At 34.5% G+C, this 19,984-nt stretch overlaps 1 protein-coding gene across 2 annotated transcripts in view; it reads right to left on the reverse strand.

The window, feature by feature from the left end:
- The window catches only part of SORBS2 (sorbin and SH3 domain containing 2), a 423,285-nt gene that overhangs the window by 273,574 nt on the left and 129,727 nt on the right, over nucleotides 1-19,984 (reverse strand). Inside the window, exon 1 of one of the 2 annotated variants that reach the window (XM_031943204.1) lies at nucleotides 12,620-12,690. The exons of the other annotated variant lie outside the window; for it this stretch is intronic. The gene's annotated coding sequence lies outside the window, so the exon portion shown is untranslated. Of the gene's footprint in view, nucleotides 1-12,619; nucleotides 12,691-19,984 lie in introns of those variants that run through there. 2 annotated transcript variants of the gene reach the window in all.

The raw sequence follows: 19,984 nt of genomic DNA on the forward strand, positions 1-19,984 counted from the left end.
ATTTCTGTGCCATTCCTGACCAAAATACTTTTGCTGTACATCATTCCCCATATGAGTTGTCTTCTTCTATTAGAACATAAGCTCCTTCAGGGCAGGTGCTACTTTGCTTTTTGTACATAGCACAGTACATACTATATATTCATAATATAAAATGCCCTCACTCATAATTGAGCAGTAAGTTTTACCTTAAGGAGGCAGCAGATAGCCTCAGGAACCCAACATGTTATTTTATGTTTAAGAGAAACACTTTGTCCATTTGTTATCCCTATGTCCTTTTACTATTTGAACAGTACATCTTAGGTTTTTTTTTTATTCTTTATTTTTAATTGTCATTCATGTGCTTAATGGCTTCTGGTCTACAAGTTATTCTTTTTAATATGCTTCAAGTCTGTTTATATCTAAGATGCTTTTTCTTTTTTTTTTTTTTTTCACCCTGAAATACTGAGCATCTCACCATTACAACGTAGCAACCACCAATACCAAACAAACGGGGGAGGAGGGGAGAATCAGAGGTCAGTAACTGGTTGCTGCCATATACTTACAGTATCAGCTTTATATCCATTCACTTGCACAGAGTGGAAAGAGACCAGAGTGACCATCTAGTCTGACTTGTAACTAAAAGAGACTTCCATCTACTATAAGCCTAAAAAATGATTTTCTAGACTTTGCTGGAAGATCTCCATTGAGGGACATCCCACTACTTTCTTTCTTTCTTTTTACCCTGAAGCAATTGTGACTTGCTCAGGCTCACACAGATAGGAAGTGTTAAGTGCCTGAGGCCAGATTTGAACTCAGGTCCTTCTGACTTCAGGGCTGGTGCTCTATCCACTGCATCACCCTAGCTGCCCCCATCTCACTACTTTCTAAGACAACCCATTCCTATGGAAGAATTATATCTTTATTTTGAAAATGCTGAAATATTATTGAAATGAATTAAAAGTTTTATTTTATTGCATAAATACATACATATTACATACTATATGTTATTAAAAAGGTGGTTGGGTGGTAAAAACTAATATGGCTGGATCTGCATCGAGAAGACACAAGTTCAAATCTGACTTCAGATATGAGCTGTGGGACCTAAGCAAATGATTTCACTTCTGTTTCCTCAGTTTTAAATGGGAATGATAATAGTAGTAGATACCTCCTATGGTTGTTCTGAGGACAGGTAGGATAGTATTTATTAAGTGTTAGCACAGAATCTGGAATCTAGGAGATAATTAATAAATACTTATATTCCTTTGTGGAAAACTCTCTCCTTAGAAGATAAACTCTTTGTGGTATGGGATTTTTTTTTTTTAATCCTTAAATCTCCAATATCTTTCACAATATTTGATATATAATAGGCACTTAATAAATATTCACTGATTGATTGGTTGGTTGATAGCTCTAATTGTTAACCACCCACCCCAATAAACTCAATCCTAAATATTTCCAATTGTTAAACTCTGTTCCTAGTTCTACCTTCTAGGGCCAAATAATTTCTTTTCTGTGTAATTACGCTTCAGATACTTGGATAAATTATATATTTCCCATTCCCAACCTCTTATTCTTACACCTGCATATAGGTAAGTGAAAAAAAAACAGTATTTCAATATCTTTTTATCTAAGAAAAAAATAAAAAAGCACTCAGTTCAACCTAGTTTACAGAATATTTCTAAAATGTTCTGAATTATGAAAAGGAGTGAATGATGAATTGGTTACCAAAGAAAGGCGGGATTCCTTAAGACAACCTGAAATAACACAAATGTTGCCTTTAAAGGTTGTAATGGGGTCTCATATATGTGTATGTGTTTATTTTGTTGATATGTATATGTTTATTGATATGCATATATATGTTTATTATGTTAACATTATAGATAATTAACCAGAAGAAACAATCATTAAGTTTAGAGATGAGATGGGGATGGGGGTGGGGGTGGGGGAAGACAATCTGGAAAGGCAGGTTAGAATCAGAGCCAAACAATTTTAACAAAACATATCTAACCAATTCCTGGGAAGGTAAAGCTAAATCTTATAAGTCACCAGCAATCACTGCTTCCAAAGTTCAAGTTGATCCACAAGCTAGTCAGAAAATCACTCCTTGACCTTTCAGAGATTTTAAATTAGAATTAGAATCCAATTAGAATCCAAAATTACCTTGAAAAATTGGACGTGTAACCCAAAACAAGCACAAGTAAATCTTCAAGGTAATTCTGTTAATACAAAACAAGGATGACTACATACAGGCATACCTCAGAGATATTTCAGGTTAAGTTCCAAACCATTTCAATAAAGTGAACATTGCAATAAAGTGAGTCACAAATTTTCTGAGTTTCCAAGTACATGTAAAAGTTATGTTTATCCTATGTGTAGTCTATTAAGTGTGCAATATGATTATATATTTTAAAACTCCAATATACATATCTTAATAAAAAATACTTTATTGCTAAAATATGGTAACCATCATATGAGCCTTCAGCAAGTTGAAATCTTTTTGCTGGTAGAGTTTTATTTCAATGTTGAAGGCTACTGACCAAACCAGGGTGGTGATTACTGAAGGTTAGGATGATGAGGACTATTTCTTTTCTTTTCTTTTTCTCATCTACAAATAGGCTTTAATGTATTGTTTTGTTGATTGTTTTAACTTAAAAAAATGTTTGAACCTATAAATTGTGTGCATACATTTTTTACCCTAAATGGTATTTTATTTTTTCCACATTCATATAAAGATAGTTTTCAACATTCATTTTTGTTTTGTTTGTTTTTTTGGTGAAAAACTATGACTTGCCCAGAGTCACACAGCTATTAAGTGTTAAATATCTGAGGCTGGATTTAAACTTAAATCGGCTTAACTCCAGGGTCAGTGCTCTATCCTCTGCACTAACTAGCTGCTCTTCAACATTCATTTTGTAAGATTTTGTATTCCAAATTTTTTCTCCCTTCCTCCTTCACACCCTCTCTCCAGGACATTAAGCAATCTGATACAGGTTTTACATATATAATACTTTTAAACATATTTCCTTATTTGTCATGTGGGGCAAGAAAAATCAGATCAATAAGGAAAAAAAAAACACAAGAAAGAAAAAGCAAATAAAAAAAAGGTGAAAATGCTATGTTTCTATATATTTTCAGTCTCTGTAGTTCTTTCTCTGGATGCAGACTGTATTTTCCTTCGCAAGGCTATTAGAATTTTCTTGGATCACCACATTGCTAAGAAGAGCTAAGCTTATCATCATTGATGATCACATAATCTTGCTATTTTTATGTACAATGTTCTGGTACTGCTCACTTCACTCAGTATCAGTTCATATCTTCTCAGATTTTTCTGAAATCAGTCTGCTCATCATTTCTTATAGAACAATAAAATTCCATTACATCTATATGCCATAACTTATTCAACCATTGCCCAACTTATAGGCATCCACTCAATTTCCAATTCTTTGTGAGGCAATTTCTTAAAGCAAGACACTAATGAAATTTGTCACATCAATTGACTCTTCCTTTTACTTGAATATTTAAGGGTCATTCAAGGGCTGTTAATTGGCCTAATTTCAATAGTTATATCTCAGGAAAGCCCAAGGAAAGGGAGAGAAATAGGAAGGCTGGTGGGTGGGAGCAATCAGAACACACACAACATTTATTATTAAATTTACCTTATGTAGATAAAGTTTCTGGTGTCCCAAAACAATTACAGTAGTAACATCAAAGATCACTGATCACAGATCACCAAAAAAGATTACCATAGTAATAATGAAAAAAGTTTGAAATATTATGAGAATTACCAAAATTTGATCTAAAGACACAATGTGTTGTTGGAAAAAAAAATGGCACCAATAGACAAGAGAAAGCCAAAACTTTCAACTTGTAAAAAATGCAATTATCTATGAAGTTCAATAAGGCAAAGTTCAATAAAATAAGGTATCTTTGTAGATGCAGATGCAATGATAGAAGTCCAGTAGTGATCCTAGTAATTAACAGCCAACATTTTTAGTGTTTTACAAAGATCATTTCATTTGATCCTTACAACAACCTTACAAAATGGGTGCTATTATTGTTTCCATTTTAAAGATGAGGAAACTGAGTCTTAAAAAAGGTTGTCACTTGCCCATTGTAACTCACATAAGGAAACAGGAGAGCTTAAGTGAGTTCCAATAGATTCAAATCAGATTCTAGGCTTTCTGAATTGAGGGATTATTTTTGCTTTTCTTTGTATAGCAGATACTTACTTAGCACAGTACCTGCCACCTAGTAGGCACTTTTGTAAATACTTATTGATTTGGGAAAAAAATGCTTTTTGACCTGATTTGCCCAGAGACTCATACAACTAGTATCCGAGGAAACATTCAAACTCAGGTATTCCAAGTCCCATTCATTGTATCCCTAGAAGATTCTTGGCGAGCTGCAAAGGTAGCAACACCTAGGGCTGTTATAAATCCTAAATTCAAGTAAGTAAGAAAATGGCCTTATTAAACCTTACTTCAGATAATCCTCTTCAACACCATTGATGGTCTTGACTTATTTGATTTTCAAGTTCATCTTCATTGGAGGCTTTCTCAGATGCTTTGTTGTAAAGTAGAAAAGACCCTGAATTGTACACATTCCAGCAAATCCTCCCAAGCTGGAAAGTCTTTAAGTTCCAAACTGATAATGATTGCATTTCCATTGTTTAAGGACAGGTTCAGCAAAAATTATCATTTATATAGTTCTTTAATGTTTAAAAAGTACTTTACTCTGTATCCCCAGTACATAGTAAGTCTTAAAAAATGCTTGTGGACTTAAACAAGAGCAAAACTATGCTGAGACTTTGGGGACACTTTGTATTATACCTCATTTGATTCTTCTAAGGACCCTGGGAAGCAGATGTTAATATTATCTCTATCTCACAGATGAGAAGAGTTGAGGCTGAGCAAGGTCAAGTGACTTAAATCATACAGTATTCTGATGCAAGATCAGGTCTTCTGTCTACTACGCCATATTACCTTGATGTGGGGATACTCAATATTGGAAGGTTGGTCAGAACAGGATAAATTCTTTTAGCCATAGCAATTCCCAGAAGCCATCTTCTAAAGGGTTTACAATCTGTATTTTTTTTTTTCAGGAGTAGAGATACTTGAAGTATTATGAAGACATAAATTCTGGGCCTTGAATTGAGGTCCCAACTTAATTGAGCAAATTTAGTGTTATAAAAAATAAAAAGGCAACTACATTTTATCTAAGAGACACCCTGGCATAGTGGAAATAACTTTGTAGAGGATCACATAGTAAGCACATGAGGTGAAATTTGAAGGTGGGTCTTTCTGACTCCAAATGAGAGGCCTTCTCTAATATGCCATGCATCTTCTTGTTTTGGGCATGATCCATATATTGGATATTCTAAAATTTATTATAAGTTTTAATAGTGTGAACAGCTTTAAGCTTAAAAAATGGCTAAGACATTTCAAATACCCTATATATTAAGTACCCTAAGTGACAGATGCTGTAAAACATGTATGGGGGAGGGGGTTGAAGTTTTTTATTTTGTTTTGTGTTGCTTTGCTTGCAAGGAATTTCAGTGTTGTTATGTAATTTTATTGTCTATAAAGAAATCTTGAAAGAAAGGACCATCTTCTATTGTTTTACATGGTACTTATTATGTTTTGTACTTATAACCTGACAAGTTACTTCTGAAAGGTGGAACTAGCCTACCTCCCAGTGACCTTTTCCCCTGAGAATTGTTTCTTACGGAAACACTGACTTTCACTGACCCCAGGCAGGGAGCTCCAGGCAGAGTACCTGATGAAAGAGAGCAACCTTCCAGAAACAGCTTGCCCAGCCCATTGCCGTCATCACATTATTGAATTAGTAATGTAACATAAAAGATTTTGCAAACAAAGCTTGGCAAGAGGAGTTTCTTTTCTTTCTTTCTTTTATTTTTTTTTTTTTTAAATCTGTTAGTTTCATCTGAACCATTGGAACAAACTAGGAAGACACAGGGTGAAACTTGGCAACTTGGAGAAGGGCTGGAACTCAGATTTAATATACTTGTCAAAGTTAAGAGACAAGTGATAGATCACAATGAAATGAACATTCAAGGAAATACTTTTCTCTCTGGAATAGAGTTGGGTTTTTATTGTTCATTCTTAAAAACTTTTAGTCAAATAGGCACAAAACCTGTTTCCGAGGCTTACCTGGAAAAGGCAATGGATTTGAATTGTTCATATGTGTGATCATAATCAAATCATTTAACCTTCTTGAGACTGTTCTTGTTTTGTAAAATGGGTAGGGTGAATGGGGTAGTCTGAGTGTTTATCACTCTCACTACTTATATTGTCTTTTGGCTCTGAGAACCAATCACTGAAGTTGTTTTTGTCCTTTCAACAGGTCTGAGTGCATGTCTCCCTGCAGGGGAGGTGTTTTTCAGACATCAGCCATGAGGGCCACACCATGTAATCACATTGAATTTATGGTGGTGGATTTATAAAATTGATCAGCGGCTTCCAAGATCAACTCCCCCCCTTTGCAATAATATTTGCACTTACCTACCTTTCAGAGTTGTTGGAAGCAAATGTCTTCATAAATAATAAAGTTATTTAAAAAACCAAATTATAAAATGTTATATAATGTGGGTTATTTTTATTAGGTTCCTAAGACTATATTTCCATTCCCACAATAAATAATCTGAGAAATCTTAGCAGTTATTAGACTGACAGCACTATTTCTAATTTAATTTTTTTTAAGGGGCAGCAGGAATAAGCTACAAACATTTGGATATGAGTGGAAGATCAGGTATAGAAGACAGCCTAAATAATGGACTGTGAGGGGTGAGGAACAGAGAGAAGGCTAGTGTTGCTGGATTGCAGAATATAAGAAAGGGAGAGATATTCAATGAGACTGGAAAGATTGGTTTATGTCAGATAGCATACATCTTCATAGACTAAACAGAGGAGTTTATATTTTATTCTAGAATGGGTAGGAACTATTATCATTTATTGAGGACATGGGCAGCAGTATGGACTAGAATGGGGAAAGACTTAAAGCAAGGAGACTAAATTTTTGCAATAATGGAGGTGAAAGGTTATAAGAGCCTGAAATATGGTGGAAGCTGTGAAAGTGGAGAGAAAGGGCAGGATAAGAGATGTGAATGTGAAAATGTCAAGACCTGACAATTGATTAGGTATGTGGGGTCAGGGAAAGTGAGGAGACCAGGATAATGCCTACTTAAAATTATATTAAGAATCAGTTGAGAATTGATGATAGCATATAATTATGTGCCACTTAAGGTACAAAGAAGGTGCTAACCTACATAGTTAAAGGACTTTCCTCATCCAGGATTTCTGTGAATCACTGAAATCACAGGTTCAGCCCCTCATTCTATTTTATTCTTATGAAATAAAACAGCTGATTAGCTTTCCACATGTATGTTACATTTAGGGTAATATCATTAAACAAGTTATTGGAAAAAAAACAAGGAAATTGATTATTATACTGCATGTTTTCTATGAATTAACTATTATCTTACCATAAGAATGAAAAATGTCCTAATGTTATTCCTTCCTTTAATGTGTCAAGAGCACAAAGCAAAGTAGATGGCTATCTAATTTTCAGAACCCTTGAAATAAAGAGATATTCCCATCTTCTTACTTTTCTGACTCTTTGGGCAATATCAAGTACTTTAGAAAACATATAATCCAACCCTCTCATTATATAAATGAAGAAACTGAGAACCTAATAAATAGACCTGTCCAGTGGCAAATTAGAGTAATTTGAAGAGAGAGGATTTGAGCTCAGGTCTTTTGACTTCAAATAAAGAGCTCATTCCATTATACCATTGTGTCCCTGTGTGGCTTTTATTTACTAGACTGGAAACTCCATGAAGGCAGGAACTGTGTCTTATGCCTTCTCCAGTTTCTAGCCCAGTGCTATATATAAAATAATTATAGGTATAGAATGAAATCAAAGTTTGGGAGAGGGAATAAATAATGTAAAGTTGGGCAGAGGACCAATTAGTATCCTATGTTGGATAATGGTGAGTGTTGTTCTGAGTCCTCTTCTCTTCTTCTTCTATATTATTTTATTTGGTGATTTCAAAATCATGAATTCAATTATCTATGATCCTGATTCACAGATCTATTTATATAATTTAACCCCAGAATCACATCTCCAATTGCATGTTGAACATCTTGTAGACTTAAACTCTCCATGCTCCAAATTAAACTCTTTGGCTTTCTCTCCAAACTCCTTCTGCCAAAACCCCTACCCCTTTACTGCCAAGGCTACCACAACTCTCCCAGTGACTCAGGCTGCAAACTTAGGTGTCATCCTCAATTTTTTACTCTCTCACTACTCTGTTCCGCCACTCCTTGCCCCCACTCTCCATTTCAAATTCTCAAGGATTTACTTTTCTGTAACATCTCTTGTGTACATCTTCCTCTTTTCTCTATACCACCTTCATACAGGTTATCCTTACCACATGCCTGGACTATTATAACAGCCTTCTGCTTGGTCTCCATATCTCAAATCTCTTCCCATTCCAGTCTATCTTCCTAAAGTTTAGATCCTAAATTAATCTTCCTAAAGTATAGATCTGATCATTCCATACATATATCACTCTTTCCCTCCATTCAATAAACTCCTGTAGTTCCTTTTCCCCTCCAGTATCAAATATAAAATCTTCTATTTAGCATCAAAAGCTCTTCACAACCTAACTCCTTTCTATCTTTCTAGTATTCTGACCCAGTTACACAGACCTCCCTGCTGTTCCTTAAACAAGAAACTCCACCTCCCAATTAGGAATATTTTCATTGGCTGTCCCTGATGCTTGGAATTCTTTCTGTTCTCATCCACATATCCTTCTTTATTTTCCCTCATTTCCTTCAAATCCCAGTTAACATCACATTTTCTACAATAAGACTTTCTTTGATTCCCCCTTAATTTTAGTGCCTCCCACTTGAGATCATCAATAATCTATAATATAATCTTGTTTGTTGTTTGCATGTTGTCTCCCTCAATAGATTGTGAGCTCCTTGAGAGCAGAGGCTGCCTTTTGCTTTTTTTTTTTTTTTTTTTTTTTTGTATCTTGGCATTTAGCACAGTGCCTGACAAACAGTAAGAGTTCAGTAAGTACTTCTTGACTGAGTTGTACAAGTAAGAATTGAATAAATAAAATTTTATACAGAAAAATAATTTTTAAAAGTACAGAAAGGGACAAAATAAAACAATTTTGTTGCACTTTTGTTAAATTACACAAACACACACCCATACCTTTCTTTTTGAAAAATCATATACAATTCAGAATTTCCCGTTTTTAAGTCTGTCAAACTGATAGCTTGATGGATTTCTCTCCTATAGAATCAACTCATTAATTTACTGCTGAATTGACTAATTCAGTTTTTTTGTGTAACTCTTAGATGTGATTGTTTAACTAGAGTCAAGTTGTAGAGAAAGGGGAAGGAAGGGCAAGTGTCACCTCAACTTTCCCAAAGAAAAAATTAATGGAGACGCTTGTCTGTGTTTACTTATGCGTTTAACTTGATTCCTGGCAAAAATTTTATAGTGTGTTATCAAAAAACTTGTTTGTGAGTACTTAGAAAAGAAAAATAATCATCACTACAGATGTTCCTCAAAAACAAGCCATAATAGAGTAACATTAGTTTTTCGTAAGAAAACGGGAAAATTGGAGGAATAATAGTGTAACTAAATACTGGCAAATAATTTGATAAAGTCTATTATAATCCTTGTAGATAACATAGAGAAATATGAGCCAGATGATAATACATTTAGATGAATTATTAATATTTTGAATATATAGACTGAGTAGAGTCACTAGTGGGTTACTATCAATTTAGATGGCAATCTCTATTGGAATCCACTAATGATATGTCCTTAGTTTATATTGTTTTTTTCAGTGATTGTACTGAAGACATACATTTAGTTTATTTACCAAATTTTCAGGTAATAGAGTACAAAGACCAACTAGCAATTATAAAGTGTTTTAAAGTTTGGAAAAATGCTTTACAAATATTACCTTTTACAAATGTTATTTCATTTGATCCTTACAACAACCCTGAGAAGTTTGGTACTGTATCATATTTTTCAGGTAACAAAATTGAAGTTAAGTGAAGCTAAGTGATTTGCCTATTGTCACATAGCTAGCAACTAAGTTAAGATTTGAACTCAAATCTTCTTGACTCCTGGTCAAAATCTCAAAAGATTCAACTGTTGGGATGAATCTAATAAAATACAATTTAATATATAAAATTGAATATTTGGGGTACTTACTAAGTAAGATGGCATAAATGAGGCTTCATGTGAAAATCATTTGGCTATTTTATTTGGTGATAAATTCAATGTGTTAATAGTGTAATATAGCTTCCCCAAAAGTTCATATATGCATAGCCTGCATAGCCTGCATTAAGAGATACTCTGATCAGATAACAAGCCATCATTTTGTTCTGGGTGCCACATTCTAGGAAGGGAAATGCCAAATGAAGAGCATCCAGAAGAAGGAAACAAAATGGGAAAACATGTTGCTTGAAGGAACTATTTAGTTTAGTCTGGAGAAGAGGAGATTAAAGAAAGACATGAAATGAGAGACAAATAATATTTCTTCCATATTCTACCATCCTTCAGAACGCAAAAAGTAGGAGCAAAGAGTAGAAATTGAAGAGAGCTATTGAAATGAAGAAAAACTTAAGATTTTTCCAAAGTGGAATGGTCTGCCTTAGGAGGTCGAGAGTTGCCCCTTACTAAAGACGTTGCATAGGGACTCCCGCTGAGGGACAGGTGGCATGAGAAAACCTCTTCTCCTCCAATTTGAAGATTCTATAAAGGTGAAACCAATTTAACTTTAGAATTCTTCCCTTCCCAGATACTTCCAAATTCTTACACTAATTGCTTCTCTCCTTCTACTATCATTACTCCAGATCATCTGACTATATCTGAATTCATGGTTTGTTTCATGTGGTGAACTATTTTGTCTCTTAAAGGTCTCTAGTTTCAAGAGGAGAAAAAGTCTTTTATTTGTTTTTTTGTGTCACAAGAATGGATCAATGCCAAGCACAAATCCAAACATTCCCTAAGTCCTAGGCTCTATACCTCTAAACCAAAATCTTTTGAAGTTGCATACCATTGGAATGGGTAGTTAGGTGGTAAAATAGATAGCGCCCATCCTGGAGTTAGGGATACTCTTATTGAGTTCAAATATGGTCTCAAAAACTTACTGTGTGGTCCTGGGCAAGTCACTTTACCCTTTAATTTCCTTATCTCTGAAATGAGTTGGAGAAGAAAATAGTAAACCACTTTAGTATCTTTGCCAAGAAAACCCCACATGGAGACACAAGAGTCTGACAGGACCAAAAAGCTACTGAACAACAACCATCACCAATGGAATTCCACTTTACTGCACTTAGAGTGGATGAGAAGGAAGTGGAAGCCAAACTCAGTGACCTGAAAAATTTAAAGCACCTGCCAAAGATGTCTACTAATCTTCAGGAGTTACATGAGTGCTGGGAAAATCAAGGTCATTTTGGAACATGGTGTGTTCATTCAACACTGAACAAATATTTATTAAGCATACACTATATGCAAGGTACTGTGCTAGGAAATGGTACAAAAATACATTTCATCATTATTTTGGAGAGATCACTCAGTTTTTCCAAATGCACACATTACAATATATATATGTAATGATGCTATAAATGAACATAAAACATAAAGGCAATTGACTGTACAACTAGGTAGAAAAGCAGGTGGAAATGTCTCCATATACATAAGATTTAATGTAAGAACACTGGTTAGGCCTGACACAAAACACACTATACAGATGATGGATCCTTCTCTTTTGCCCTAAGGGCATATGATGTTCTATTTAGATTAGGATATCTAAAATTAGCAATAATGGGTTGGTGATGTTCTCATAATTTTTTTTTGGTACTTCATCTTAGGCATATCATTTTAAAACCCTTTGGTCTGTACATCTTGCATTTTAAAATGTTGGTATTTTCTCCTTAATGGCTTTAAGATCCACATATACAAGATGCCTTCATAGAAAGGGAAAGTATCATTATGATATATAGGATTATAATTTATATGTGACATTGGTATTTACAGCAACAAATGCTATTTGAAAATGAGGCTGCAAAACATCTTCTGAAATGAATGAACCAATTTCTCTTACAAAGTGTTCTTCTTGACAGGAAATGGAGGAAAAAAAGGCTTTCATTTTCTCTCATTTGTGCTGATCTAGCCTAGATTGCCTACTGTGTGACTTACATCTCTAGCACCTCCCAAAATGAAACATCTGGGACCAGCATCATGAATTAATAATGCAGTGAATAACATAATCCAGCCTGACATGGTTCAGGAGCCATACCTTTAACAAATCAAACAGTAGGGGAAAAAAAAGAAGAACAAAAAGATCCATCTAACAAAGACTCATTTTTTTTTTTTTAATCACATGAAGAATCAGGTTGTAAACATCATCTTTTAAATAATTTTTCTACCTCTAAATGCAGAACCTATATCCAAAGCTTTCTTAGAATTCATATATATGCTTCAGGAAAATGGATGTTTTCCATATAATTTATCTTTAACTTATAAACTGCTCCCCTCATTTAGGTTGAATTTATAAATCTAAAATAAGGAAAAATATCTCACTTACTCAGAGTGCTCTGTAATGACATCCAGCCTTGCCAGGGTACAGGGAGGGACTGAGGTTGACAGAGATATTGGAATCTAACCAGTTGACATTGGAATCTTTGATCAGCATAAACACAGGATTGCAGCATCACATATCAAGTCATTTATGCTTTTCCCAACTTGATTTTTAGCTATTTAATTCCATCCCCCTCTTTCCTATGACCATGTATTGTTCTTTTAAAATTTTCGGTTAGAAGAGTTAGTAGGACAAGTAAATAAGCCCTGGAATTGGAGTTAGAGGATCTGTCTGAATTCTGATTCACCTCTGAATTCACCTCTGAAACTAGGCAATCATTTTAGCTCCTCTTGACCTCAGTTACCTTATCTGATGATAAGAGGTAGACTAGAAGCCTTTTAAGGTCTCTTCCAGCCCTAAACCTATAGAATTAATAATCATTTAGAGAAAATATGATCCCCATCTTCATTAGGTTTCCATCCTTAAGGAACTATTTGGGAAAATGGGGGGGGGGGGCTGTCTTTCTCCTCCTTTTGCCCATTGTGTATGAGGTTTTGTTTTTAGTTTTTTCATTTTTTCTGAAACCTTGAGTTATTTATTTCCCAGAAGCCACGAATAGATGCTGGACCTGAGGACAATAAAATAGAAGCTACTACTGTATATTGAGTTTCCCCACTCATCTAGTATCCTGCTGAAGCTCAAAGAAGTAGACATGATAAAAAAAGTTAGGACAGTGATAACTACGTGATACCAATGTCACACAAATCTGGCAGAGGCTCCAGGTGCCCAGAAAGAACAACAGAAATGGATTAGGAGGCAGGAAACCATGTTTGGGTAGATAGGAGATGACTAGGTCCATGATCTTATACAAGTAACAACTTTCTTGTGTCTTAATTTCCTCATTTGTAAAATTATTTCATTGCTATAATTTCTCTGAACTATCTACCATATGAAATGCCACATGTGAAAATACTTTGAAAAATTTTAAATGACATGGAAGATTTTTAATCTCTTCTGAGACTTAACAGTAGTTGCTGTCTTAGCAAAAACAACTTCCACTAAAATCAGGAAATTGAGAAGAGATCTAAACTCTGGTCTCTCATTTCTGCTCATTTATATTTCTAAGTACTCTTTGTACTTCAATGACACTATTTTGAAATATATATATACACACATATATGTGCATATATACACAAACACATGTACATATATATTCAACTGTGCATACATATCTTTACATACACACAAATACATGTGCATATATGTATATATAGACACATATGTGTATGGTATCTCTGTGCTCTTTGAAACTCTATGCTATACAAAAGTATGCTATTTTTTGAAAATAGAAAGTTATTGTGAAAAATTATTTATCTCATATTCAATAACCAGTTATTTAATAGGACCAGTATTTTTTCCCTTTTGTACTTGCTCATAGAAAAATCAACCATTGTGAGGAATATTGGACAGGATTTACTCTGGAAGGGAAGCTAAGATCTAATCAACAAGGCTGAAGAAGTTTAGGTAAATTGGTGGATTCCTGCTCATTGTGTTTAATTAGATAGGTCTGGGAAAATGTAGATTCTTTCTTTTGTTAGATGATTTGGAAGTAAGACATGATCAAAGTCTCATCCCCTATACCCTCATTAAAATAGGTACACCTCTCCATATAATCATTCTCTGTTATTACTTGGTAACCATTCAGAATTGATTGTCACTCTCAGGAACACCCATTCTTCCAAGGACATAGTAAGGGGTCTTTGGCATTTGAGAGAGTCACTGACCCATTTTATTAGTAATATGTTAGAATTACTAATAAAATACTTATTACATAGAAACCATGTCTCTTAAACTTTTAAATAAAAATATGAACAATGAAAAAAGATCTATTAGAAATTTACTCTAAGTTCCTGTACAGTTACCATTCAGAACATTGTCATCACTTTTGTTATAGTTATCACTTGAGATTTTCTGATAAGTAGAATCTGAACCTGCTTCCTCTAACATTATCTTCACTCCTTCAGGAATGCTCCGGAGTTACCCTGTTAAATGCATTGAAAATAAAGAGCTGGTTTTTAGAATTAAAAGATATGGTCTTGAAAGTCTACATTGTCAATCAAAGAACCCCAGGATTTTTTTTTTTTACTAGTATATGTTAATAGAAGAAATTTTCATCTAGTAAGTAATCTAACTCATTTATTTTACAAATGAGAAAAACAAAGGCAGTTTAGGTATTGGGAAACACCCTGGGCTTGAATCCTGGCTTTATACTTTTAATCCATGTGACTTTGAGTAAATTTTCATAGGTTCATGGATCTAAAGAGGGCTTGGGTTTGAATCCTATCCCTGCTATTTTCTTCTATCCATGGGACTTGGATAAGTCACCATAGTATGATAACTCTGTAAATGGAAAGGAAGACACTTATCACTGGGCCTCAATTTCCTTATCTCTAAAATGAACAGATTGGATTACATGAACTGTATTTCAGTCAATAAGCAATAAACATTTATTAAATGCTTACTATGTGCTTGGTACTATGCCAAGCTCCATAATGCTTCTTTCAGTTTAAATCCTATGATGCCTAAGGAATAGAGAGGCATAGAAAATGAAGAGAAATATAATGATTTATAGGCAGCTAGGTGATACAGAAATAGATTGCAATGGCCTGAAGCCAGGAAATCAGTTCAAATCTAGTCACTTACTAGTTTATGACCCTGGACAAGTTACTTAATCCCATTTTCCTCAGTTTCTTCATTTGTAAAATGAGCTGGGGAAGGAAATGGCAAATTGCTCTAGTATTTCTGCCAAGAAAATCTCAAATGTTAACAAGAAGAATAGCACATGACTGAAAATGACCGAACAATAAAAATATTGATTTGCCCCAAGTCATGCAATTGGTTAGTGACAGAAACTTGTCTAGAATCGGGCTTTCTGACTCCTTATCCAGTCCTCTCTCTCCTATACCATGGACTGAAGGAAAGGAAGTAAGCTGGAGCAGCTCACACTCCTTATTCTCTTAAACCTTCTAATGTAGTTGTTTCCTATATACTTTCCCCAAAAGATCACAGTTCAGCATTCAAAATAATTAAGATCAAACTATAGAAACTATAGATCTAGAGTTCATCTAATCTAGCCCCCTTATTTTATGCAAAAATTAGATAAGAAAAAAATGAGATGTAGGAAGGCTAAATAATAATTATATATTATTTGATTAAGCCCTCATGGGCTCTATTGGACTCCTATTGATCATTGTATTGTAATTTTTTTTAGTTTATTCCACCCTAAATTCCTTCAGAAACAAAAGAGGGGGCACTCAAAAGAAGGGAAAGAGAGAAGGAAATGCTTCCCTTCCTCCTAGCATGGTTGAAAACAGCTCAGACTTAGCACTAAGAATTAGTTATAAAGACCCCTCAGGAAAGGGTTCCCAATGGTTAATCACAAGCAGCTCCCAAATTCAGATTGTCTACAGGCTGATAATATGAGTTTATTCTTTCTTAATTATTTGCAACATCTCTGCTCCTCTAGCCAGGAGGCTATCATCTAAATCCTATCATCTAAATGGGAGAACTGGGCATATAAAACTATCACTTTCAGGAAGCAGCTGAGCAAACATACTAAAAACTGAAGAAAATAACATGTCTTTGCATATTAGAAAGGGGTTCCTTTTGGTCCCTGCTTTGTGACCTATTCAGCTTGGAGTAAAGGGAAAGTAGCCAACAGGCCTGGGAGAGAGAAGAGAAAACCCTCAGATTCTAGACTGTCTGCTCTTAACATTTCTTTTCTTCAGGTGCAACCTGAAAATCTCAGCTTACCTTCCTTTGTTGAAGGAAGTGGTTAATTATTTACCTTTTTCACCATTTGGCCCAAATTCTTTTCTTATCAACTGCACACACTGAGGGAAACTAGTTTCCCTTGGAGGGGTCAATAACCATCTTAAATTATGTTGCCTGACTGGGAACTGGATATGTTTTACAATTTTTTTTTTAGATTAAAAAAAAAAAAATTCTTCCTCCCCTTGTCTGCCACATCTCCTGAGAAATTTTGGTTCTTTGGTTCACAACAGAAGAGCCTCTGAGACCATCTCCCTTCTCCTTCCAGGCTTCTTGAGTTAATTTATGCTGCTGAGCTGAGGTTTAGTTTGTGAATCTTTCTTCAGATTAAAACCTTTTCAAATGTCCTACATGATTCAGCTTCTCTACTTTTGTTATTTAAGAGACCCTTTTATTTTCTATGATTTTTGCTGCCAATTTCATTTCTTTGTTATGAAAACAGTTGTTACTTTCTTCTATAATGTACCTGACACAGTGACAATTGAGTTCTGGCAAAAGATAGTAGTTAAAAAAGGCCTTTTTTGGGGGAAAAAGTGAGCTTTTTATTCCCTCCAAATACCCTATAATAAGAAATACTACTACTACTACTACTAAAAATATCAGTTAGTTCATAGCTCTCCAGAAAGGTAGCATGGTATAATTAAAAGAGAATTGGGGACAACTAGGTGATAAAGACATTAGATCTGTGTGTGTGCAAATACATAGAGAGAGAGAGAGAAAGAGAGAGAGAGAGTCAGTTGGAATTGAAGCCAGAAAGATACTAATTCAAGTCCTCCCTCTGATACATGCTGGCAATATGACTGAGTAAATCCCTTAATCTCACTGTACTATAGGCACATCTCTAAATTCCAGAGATCTGTATTGAAGGAGAGTATTTCTTCATGAAGGAATTCATAATCCTAATGAAACTATAAATCCAGTCCTTGTCCCTAATCCATATTGTTTTAATACTCTTCAGGTCTAATCCAATTTTAGACTATATGAACAGACACATAGTATCCAAATAGGAGCCTATTTACTCTGCTCTGATCAGTGGGAAACATTTTGTTCTGTTTCAGATTATTATATTTTAGGCATAACAGACAAATTAGATCAGTTAAAAAAGACAACAAACAAATCTCTAGGTTTTTAACCTGGAGAACAGATAACCTGGGGGGACATGACAGTTATCTTTGAGTTTTAAAAAAATGTTCTGTCAGACTTGTTCTCATTGGTAATAGAGAACTGAACTAGGAACAATGGGTAGAAGGGGAAGAGAGGCAGGTTTTAGCTTAACTGTAGACTATTTCCTAAATTTAAGCTGACTGAAAGTGGGATGGAATTTGTGGTTTCTCTACTATCACTTGAAATGTTTAGCTGAGACTGAATGAATGATCATTTGTTGGGAACGCTGTTTGAATATGTTCAAAATGGAAGATCTCTGGGGTCTCTTTTAGCTCTGAGAATTTGGGATTCTATGATCTAGAGGAGAGATCTACATAGTTAGAAATGGATATAAACTTATTTTGTCTCTCTCCCCTTCATAGAAACATATTTTTTTTCTTGCTTGAATCATTATCTGGTAATAAAGGAAGTGAATAAGAAAAACTAGGCAATCTTTCAGGCCACTAGGATAGCATTCAAATCATCACTACATTAGAATCTTAAAGTGAACAAAGCCCTCAGATCTCCCTGAGGCCAATCCCTGATTTTTCAGGTAAAGATCCAGCAATTAAATAACTTGGCCAAGGTCATGTAGGCTGGTAGCAGAGCCAAGACTAGAATCTGTTTCTTGAATCACAGTCCAGTGCTCTTTTCAATGTTTTAAAGTCAGAAAGAATTTAGCTCAATCTTAATTTCACCATTTATAAAATGAATAACAATATATTGAACTATGCATCTGGCAAAGTTGTAAGGGAGTTGCTTTATAAAATTTAAAGCAATATATAAATGAGTTCCTGTTGTCAGTATTATTTATCATCATCATCATTATCTTAATAAAGTGTCTTAAAAGAACTTCCATATAGCAAAATCTTGAAGCTTTTCTTCAGTGTCCTTCATACTCATAAAATGAGATGATTTTGGACTAAATGATCTCTAATGAATCATTCTTGTTCTAAATTTATGAACCTCTTTCTTGCTCCTTTTCAGTATTATTTTCTTTCTCTTCATTAACTTGTTTTAACAAGTTACCTGAAAAAAACTACCTGAAAAAAAATTAATTTACAATAAGATGGTGGTGACTCAGTGGGTTAATCTTCATTCTATGGGTATCATATTTCAAAAGATCACTCTGGAAGGATGTATTACTCCGAAAGGAATGCATCTACATCCATGGAATTTTATATAAATGACACTTGAGTGAAAAGATCTCCTTGGGAGTGAGCAAAACTTTCTGGTGTCCCTCAAATCACAAGAAAGAAGTGATCGATTACTCACATCTAAGGAAAGCTCTGCATTTGACCATTAGGAGGACCTTTGGAAATTTTACACAACATATTCTATTAAGACTGTAAACTTATTATATTAAGAATATAAGCCCAAGTTATTGGAAATGGATGATTTCACTCCCTTTAGTAATATTAGGGTTTATTTAGTCTTAGGCTAAAGTGACCTTCATTTGGTATAGTATTCACCCTATTATGTAACTGGCTTTCTGGTAAGTTCAGTGAGATTTGCAAATTAACTCTTAAAGAGGAGAGGAACTCTTCTATAGTTAGAGTAGTAGAGTACTGAACTTGGAGATCAGAAATCTAGATTCAAATTCTGTACTTTGGTATTACCTAGTCATAGGATCCTGGGAAGTCACTTACTTTCTCTGAATTATGGATGCCTCTTCTGTCAAATGGGGTTATTAATAGCTACAGCACCTACTTTAGAGAATGGCAATGAGGAAAACATTTTGTTGACCTTAAAATGTTTCTTAATTATCTTACTAAGCATCAAAAAATCTAAGAAAAGATAGCTTAATATAACCATCATCTAAAAACCTCATAGGACATGCCCAATGTCATCACTGATTCAGTAAATATAAATAAATAATAAAATTAAGTGTAACAAAAAAACCTATTTCTAAACAACACAGTACTTTGTATACTACATCTGACTGGGTCAATTCAAATCAAATCAAATCAAATATAAGACACATCCTGTCTTATAAATGAAAGATTTTGGCCTTAAGCAAAGCAAGGCCAACAGAGAGTTTGATAGAGATGCATCAGATCAATTATAGGTCAGCTGATATGGATTCAAGGATTAAGCATTTTAAAAGGTGAAATGCTAGGATTTACTTTTCTCTTTTCACAATCTTATTTCTCATGGTCATCCCAGGGACAGAGCAGAATGAGTATGGTGCTGGGTTATCTCACTAGTGAGTTTCTTCCTGAAGGTTCACTAAAGTCCATTTTCACTTAACTGTTGGTTTTGAAACCCGTCCAGGCAGTGATTCTACCTGTTCAAAGTTCTCTGAGGACAAATACAACTGTATACATGCAGGTCTCTGTAGAGAACTTTAAGGAAACATTAACCAACTTTCAGACCTGAAGTTTGGGAATTATTTCT

This window comes from Sarcophilus harrisii, chromosome 6 (assembly GCF_902635505.1).
Source record: "Sarcophilus harrisii chromosome 6, mSarHar1.11, whole genome shotgun sequence".
In the NCBI taxonomy this organism is placed as follows: domain Eukaryota; kingdom Metazoa; phylum Chordata; class Mammalia; order Dasyuromorphia; family Dasyuridae; genus Sarcophilus; species Sarcophilus harrisii.